This window comes from Lutra lutra, chromosome 2 (genome assembly GCF_902655055.1).
Source record: "Lutra lutra chromosome 2, mLutLut1.2, whole genome shotgun sequence".
Lineage (NCBI taxonomy): Eukaryota > Metazoa > Chordata > Mammalia > Carnivora > Mustelidae > Lutra > Lutra lutra.
In genome coordinates, this window is record NC_062279.1 from 73,820,204 (window position 1) to 73,828,335 (window position 8,132).

The following is an 8,132-nucleotide window of genomic DNA, read 5'->3' on the forward strand; positions in this document are numbered from 1 at the left end:
CAGAGTCCTTAGGTAAGATGACCACAGCAGCTCCATCCCCTTGGAATCTCTCATAACACACTACACATGGGGAGAAAAATCAGGACACACAGACCTAAAAACCATACATTCTTCCCTCTTTTCCTCCCCCATTTTCACCATGCCCAGGCCTACGAGAGATAGACTTTCCCCTGCATTATATTCTCCTCTTATTGAATCCAACCTCTTGGCCTATAGGAGTATTTTCTCTACATAGTTGGAGAACTCGATGCAATTACTCTTTAAGGATTAGATGTTGATATTCTAAAGGGAAAAATAAAGAAGTTCAAAAAAAAATTCAAGAAAATGATCTGATTGGAAATCACAACATAATGTTATTTTGCAGGTCAAAATCTTAATGGTTTCACATCCATGCTATTTACATTTTTCCCATCATAAATCCCCTTAAGTGAATAGATATTGAAGACAATTAGGGCAAAAATCAATATTCAGAATAGAAAAAGTCAATCAAGTTAATGATTTTCAAAGTTATTACAAATGTGAACAGAATTTCAGAGAAGGCAAAAATATTACCTAATAAATACACTTTAATAAATATATTCTGTTGACTAAGTTAAAGTTTTGAGAAACATAAGAAAATTATCTAATATTTGGGCGCCTGGGTGGCTCAGTGGGTTAAGCCGCTGCCTTCGGCTCAGGTCATGATCTCAGGGTCCTGGGATCGAGTCCCGCATCGGGCTCTCTGCTCAGCAGGGAGCCTGCTTCCTCCTCTCTCTCTCTCTGCCTGCCTCTCTGTCTACTTGTGATCTCTGTCTGTCAAATAAATAAATAAAATCTTTAAAAAAAAAAAAAAGAAAATTATCTAATATTTTCATGGAAATGCAATGAATCCAAAGATGCTTTTCTTGAGTCTTCTAAGGGTTAAGTTTCAGCAAAACTTAAAATTACATTTATATCCCAATTTCAAGGGGTCAGTTGTCAGTTTCCATTCCCACCTAAACCCTTCCCAGGACTAAGCTACTCTACAGAACTTTCTGGAGCCTTGCCTAAAGAAAGACCTGGGGGTTAATCTGCATGCTTTGTACTTCTCCTATGTGCAAAGGGCATAGCAATGCCTTGAATTCTAGAAATTTATTCAGATTCCCTGACATCAAGGGAATTACCTCAAGCAGCTGTCTGGAGGTTACACAAGCCCAATCCCTCCCTATGGAACATTAGAAAAGACTTCAACCATCTTAACCTCTATTCATCCAACCCTTATCTGCAGTTTACTTTGCTCTCACTGAAATTGTCTAAGGATTCACAAGCAGTTGACTGTAAAGAGAAAAGATCCTATATAAATACCCACGTTGTTTTTTCTATTTCCTTCTTGCAAGTACATTGGAAAGGACAGGATTTCACATAGGAAACACTGAATGATAATATTTGGGAAAAACCTGCTGACTTTGTAAGACACAGTTGGCCAAAATTCAGGTCAGAAATACCCAGGGAAGTAAAAGGCTCCTAGAATTACGGGGATGAGGTTTCTGCAGGCAGTGAAGCCTTCTGTAAAGGACAAGGGATATTTATGCTTACAAAAAAAAAAGGAAACATTAGCAAGACTGCAAGCAGCCTATGAGTGTGGTGCACAGGTGTGCCAAAAAGTAACTACAGTGTGACTTTCCAATGAGTAAAAGGAATAAGGGCCCTCAGACTTAATAATAGGAGAAGAGAAGAAGAAGGGACAAGACAAGGGGAAGGGAAAGAAGGAGATGAAGGCAAGAAAAGATAACTATCAAGGGGGAAATTCAACAAAATAAGATCCACACGTTCTGGTTGAAAGGATAATTTTCAAAGATGCCATTTAAAAGAATTCTAAAAGAAAATCCTTTACTAAAGGACTTTGGAGAGTGTCCTTTAGTCATTAACATTATTGATAATTACAAACTGCTGAGCCCATGGAGTAAAATCATTGCTTCTTTTGTTTCCTAAGGGTGTAAGTACTACAGGGGAAGTTCATTTATTTCCTTCTCAAGGAATATGAAGAAAAATGTGTTTTTGTCCTATTAAACTCACTGGAGAACAAGTCCCAGTTGGCTAATATTGGAATATATGGAAGGACATGTTAGACATTTCGATGATTTGCCTTTTAAAGCCAACGAGTAACTTAAATATGATAGGTTATGAAACAAAGACTAAATGCCAACCTAAGGTCATACCTAGTCAGGTAGACAGATGAAATTTTAATATCCAATTTTTGTGAGTGGTGGTAGGGGCTATTTCCAAGAGTGTTATGGAGAGTAAATGAAAAAAAAGAAAAAAAAAAAAAGTCCCACTATCTTCTCAGTCCCATCTGCACTTGGTGCCAGACTCTGGGCTAAGGATTAGGGACATTAAGGTGACGCCTCATGAAGTTCATGACCCAAAGGAGAAGACAAGCATGAGACAAGTGCTTACAAATAACGACAAACTCTGAAGACAGATACATGATGATACAATAGCGCCCAGCTGGGGCATCTATTCCGAGGGTACTGTAGGGTGATGATAAAGAACTGAGTGCCTCAAAAGCAAATAGATATGTTAGGAATAGAAATGCCATCTATAAAGATCAAATCCTAGCCTACAATCAAACAGAAATAGTGTTTGCCTCTTCAGCTCCTCAGGTTGAACAGAAGAAAGAGGTATGGCCTTTGGGTTTGGAATGTCCCTGTCTGGACCCAGTGGATCTGTGATCCAGCATTTAAAACTGGAACAGAGCCCAGGCTTACAGCTGACAGGTGTGTGTCCAGAAGGGCGAAAGGAAAGCCTGTTTTGTGTGATATTTTACACGCTTCACTCCTAAATCTCTTTCCTTAATGCAAATTTCAGATGTAAAATCATCACTTCCACTAACTCCTTGCCAGGAGAATTAATTATGCTGGTAAGTGCTGGTCACACAGCAGGATGTGATCTCAGAAGCTTCTGAAAATCAAAGACATTCTCTAAAGCTTCATTAGAGAGCTTCATTTTCAGTAATTTTATTACTGAGCTTTTGGGTCTTGCTAAGTGACCTGGTCTTGGGCCTACTCTGTTTAGTCTCAGTGGGCACTGGAGATAGGCCTAAAAAGAGAAGGTATGTTCCTTTATTCTTCTGAAGGTATGTCAAGAGTATTGGATACATGATATGGTTGAGCTAGAAGAACCAGAACAGAAATTGCCACTAGGCTTGGAGGTCCTGAACTTCCTTTAGTTTAATATCTAGGACAAGGAAGTCTTTTCTCCCTGGGGCTGCTTAGTTCTGAGACAAATATATAGCACATCATCAAGGCTACTTGATAGGGGCTAAAGTGGGAGCTAGATCAGGAAGGAAGTAATGATGCAGCGATGTGATATAGAAGGTAATAGAGTTAACACCTTCTGTATAAGGAGTTGGAGGCAGGGGGTGTTGTTTACATTGTCCTATCAGACATACACCATTAAATACTTCTGAGGATTTCATCTGTGGTTACTCTTACTAATAGTTCTACACTCAATAGGAAAAGGCAGAACCCAGAACCTAAAATAGAAATGTTCATCTTTGGGATTTACAAAACAAGCTCTAAAAGCCCAATTTAGGGGCGCCTGGGGGGCTCAGTGGGTTCAAGCCCCTGCCTTTGGCTCAGGTCATGATCCCAGGGTCCTGGGATCGAGCCCTACATCAGGCTCTGTGCTCAGCTTCCTCCTCTCTCTCTCTTTCTCTCTGCCTGCCTCTCTGCCTACTTGTGATCTCTATCTGTCAAATAAATAAATTTAAAAAAAAAAAAAGCCCAATTTAGAAACAAGGCTTTCACTTGGGAAAGCTAAGTTTTGCTCCAAAAAGAATTTGTGTAAACCAAGGAACCAAGATGAAAGACTAGAACATGAAGATTTAAAAAGTTAACCAGAGGGGCACCTGGGTGGCTCAGTGGGTTAAATCCTCTGCCTTTAGCTCAGGTCATGATCCCAGGGTTCTGGGATCGAGCCCTGCATCAGGCTCTCTGCTCAGCAGGGAGCCTGCTTCCCCTCTTTCTCTGCCTGCCTCTCTGCCTACTTGTGATCTCTGTCAAATAAATAAAATCTTTTAAAAAAAAAAGTTAACCAGAGCACATGGAAAAATGCTGGATAATACAAAATAGCATTTTACTACACCACTGGGAGGGGAAAACGCCCTTCTTGGATTAGAGAAAGATGCTAAAGAGGAGCTCGAGAGAATTGAGACATTAGTACAGGGCCTGTTCCCTTACTCCAGATTGGGTTCAAAGTTTCCAGAAGATGATAGAAACGCCAAGATAGGTTTATGATTCTCATGCCAGAAAATATGAGAGGAGACTGCTCTCCCTCCATCTGCACCAAGGCAGAACTCAGAAAGGAGAGGATAAAGGAACTGGGGGAAAATCTTGATTATTCTCGCTTTGGACAAGCTACCTACCAAGCACATCATCATCATCATATTAATGTTCTTTTTCTTTTTCTGCCTTGCTTTTAAACATTGGTCATTGGAGGGCACACTTGCTCTGTCTTCAAGATTCTAAGTGAAGGAACTCCACCTAGAGCCACACTCTCAGTTTCTCTTCAGTCTCTCCTTACCTCCTCCCTATTCCCCCAGGAGAAGCATGGACTATTTTATTGCTGAGCTTGGGAGAGGGACAAAGCTCTGTGAACTCTGGATATTTTTTTTTTTAAGATTACATTTATTTGAGAGAGAGAAAAAAAGAACACAGGCACAGGGGTGAGGGTGGGCAGGAAGGAGAGAGGGAGAGGCAGACTCCCCACTGAGCAGGGAGCCCAAGGCAGGGCTCCACTCCAGGACCCTGGGATCATGACCTGAGCTGAAGGTAGACGCTTAAGCAACTGAGGCACCCAGGCACACTGACCTCTGGATTTTTATCCAGAAAGTCTGCCTCTGGACCACAATAACCATGGTGGTGGACTGCATGAGAATGTGAGGTGGGGGGTACATATGTACATATAAGTATTCTCCGGAACTTGGGAGCCAAAAGCAGGCTGATCATGATCATGATGACAGTTAGCATTTTTCTGACATTGGGCCATTTAAAACTAGATAGTGTTCTTTCTTAAGGGGTTTTTGAATTCAGAAACAACCCTTTTTTTGTAAACATGCATGTGGTTGAGCACTATTGCTATGCAGGAGGCCTGTTGCATTTAGATTGTGTTGACTAGTGAACAAACACTTAATGGTATTATGTAGTTAATGACAAATCAAATGCCATCCAATAAAAGCCAAGTGCTCTGTTGTGTTCACCTGGGAGCAGAGAGTGGTAGAGAGCACATAAAATGGATAAGTTAGCAGTTTTTCCCCTTATTTCATTACCAGAGCCATCGACACTTTTTTGGGCATATTCTTGAAAACCTAGATGGCATACTGTTGCTAATTTTCATAGTCACAAGCATCTCCTGCCTGTGAATTAAAATCTGGCAGGTCAGAGAAATGACGGAAATTTCAAAATTTACAGATGTTGGTATTGAAGATCTTCAGAGTTGCAGGATGCTATAAATTACGAATGCCTACAGGACCATTTTTGCCTGTTCTGGGAGACCAGAGCCTGCTGCGGTATTCTTAACTTGTCTGTCAAGAAACAATTAAGGAGATATACACCATCTTGAAATCTCCAAATGAAACTAGCAGAAGAAACTGCAGACAGATGGCCCAGGTGCAGCGTCCTAAGAGCAGCACATGCTGCATCACAATGAAGGAAACTATTACCTCACTGAGTATAATTTAGAACTGTGTTTTCAATAAGTCAAGAGATTTCAACATGTTTGCCTTAGCACAAAGTTCACTGTGAAGATGTCTAGATCTCACACTGAAGCCCTATAATTTAAGCAGCAGGGTTCTTCAGAACAGGTATTTCACAAAAGTAATAGGGGCATCTGACTGATTTCCCAATTTCTCACAGCAGAAAGATCCAAGAATTCTCATTCACGAGATGGTGTTTTTACTGGCATCCCCAGCTGACAATGACAGCAAAGATGAAACTCAGGGAGCCTCCAAACCTAGTTCAAAGGTTCATGATCTATTGCATTCTTCCAATAGCACTGCAGGGTACCATGGGGGATGTATACATCATTCGCCCCATGACAGAAGAACTAGGGTTACAAATGCTATTTAATTCTTTACAGCAAAGGCAGGAGCCAAATCCCAACCTCTTGATATCTAAGTATCAACTCACGTTCTCACACTGGTTGCACAAAGCACAGTGGAAAACAGGGCTATACAGTTCATTTGATCTTTGTATGCAACCAAATTAGATTTTTTTTTCTTTTTTACTTGAATGTCCATTTAATACCATCCAGGTCAAACTGACTGTTAAAGGCTATGTCTACACAGAAGAAACCACTGCACTTAGACTTAAATGATAATAATAATAATAATCTAAAATATAAAAAATTGATTGATTCAAGCTGTTTTCCTTAATGCTCCCATTAATTTGCTCTCCATGTTGAAGTCTCAGGATAAACCACATTTTGTTTTGTTTTGTTTTGCTTTGTTTCCTTACATTTTGAAGCTCATCCTGTTAACAGTATGTAAGTCGCAACATGGAGCTGAAGCTTTGCAGTTATATCCCGGAGGGCACTTGATGCTGATCTCATGACCTCCTCCTGTCTTGGCTCATGCCACCCCGCTCTTCTATTCATTATTCTCCTCCTCCGCCTTCTCTGAACATTACTTATCAAGAGACCAATTTCTGAACCATGCTGCCTGGATTTAAATATTGGATCACTTACTTGTGTTTCCATTTCCTGACCTATGTCTCACACGTGTAGTCAGGATTTAAGTCAATGCTTATAAAGACTTGGAACCATGCCTGGCACATGGTAACTACTCAGTGTATGTCAGCAATTTTCATATAGTCATCATCTTCATCATCATCATCATCATCATCACCATCATGCCAGGCTCTCCTCTCAAAAGTAGGCATTTATCCTGACCTCAAGTTTTCATGTGAAGGAGCATCACCTAGAGCAACACCTCCAGTTCTTTCCAGCCCTTCTTCACCCTTCCCCATAAAAAGAGAGAGAACGAGAGAGAGAGAAGCTTATTTGACAGTGAGCTTTGGAGAGAGGGACCCTCCTTTTATCTAATCCACCTGCATGCAGATAGCCTATGTTCGGATTTGCTCTCCTTTCCAAAGCCAGAGGAAAGTAAGTATGTCTAACTACTGGGTGAAATTCCCACAAAGGCTTTTGGCCTCGGAAGTAGAGCCATGCTCTCTAATCAACTTTATCAGCAGTCAATGTAATATCTAAGCATCTCTAAGCATCTGACCCCTGTGTCCCGCTCCATGTTAGTTTCAGACTCTGCAGAGGAAGATCATTCTGCAACGATCTACCCTGATCAGCTATAGCTTCAGCACTAGCATGTACCCAAGTTCTGTCCTTTCTCCTGCTTGCTTAATCCACTACATCAAATTCCATCTCTCTTCTAAGGACACAACTACACAGGTACTTCTGGGACAGATCTGCCCAGCACTTCAAACATTGTCCAGAACCGAATTCACATCTTTGTCCTGGCTATGATCCCCTATTTCCAACTTTAATGTCTCTGGCATTCACCTTGTCTCTCAAGCCAAAATTCCTGGTGTTTTCACTCTCTTTTGCTCACCTCATGTGCAATTATACCCCCATTATGTAACCCATATTCTTCCTCTCCTCTTCATTTACTGTCCCATGTCCTTAATTTGGACTCTCCTCATTTCACATACATGATAATCGTCTGCTCTTTAGCACTACCACCAATCTCTCTCCTTCCTCTCCATTTATCAAATCCTATGAAAATGAGCTTCCTCAAACAACAGCAAAAACAAAAACCATCAATGTAACATCTTTCCTAAGTTAAATCTGAGCTCCTTGTGGTAACAGCTTCCATTATTTGAACACTGTCTCACTCTCTGGCCCAACTCCTCATGACTAATTTCCTCTAGGAGATATACCCTATATATCTCATATACCCTATGTCTTGGCCATACCTTACCTTTTTAAGAATACTGATATTTATTCACATAACTTATTTGGAAGTTTAAGTAGAAAAATAATATATGTGATCAAGATAAAATTTTATTATTACTAAAAATTTAATTCTACTTAATATGAATAAAGATCTTTGAGTACCTCAAATATGCTTTCAAATCATGATACCTTATCAAATCACTTTCCCT

The 8,132-nt window shown here is 40.4% G+C and overlaps 1 long non-coding RNA gene across 1 annotated transcript in view; it reads right to left on the reverse strand.

The window, feature by feature from the left end:
• LOC125094233 (uncharacterized) overlaps nt 1-5,617 on the reverse strand; it is a 40,799-nt gene extending 35,182 nt beyond the window's left edge. Inside the window, exon 1 of the long non-coding RNA XR_007125427.1 lies at nt 5,428-5,617. This is a non-coding gene — a long non-coding RNA (uncharacterized LOC125094233). The remainder of the gene's footprint in view (nt 1-5,427) is intronic.
• Nucleotides 5,618-8,132: the final 2,515 nt, after the last annotated feature.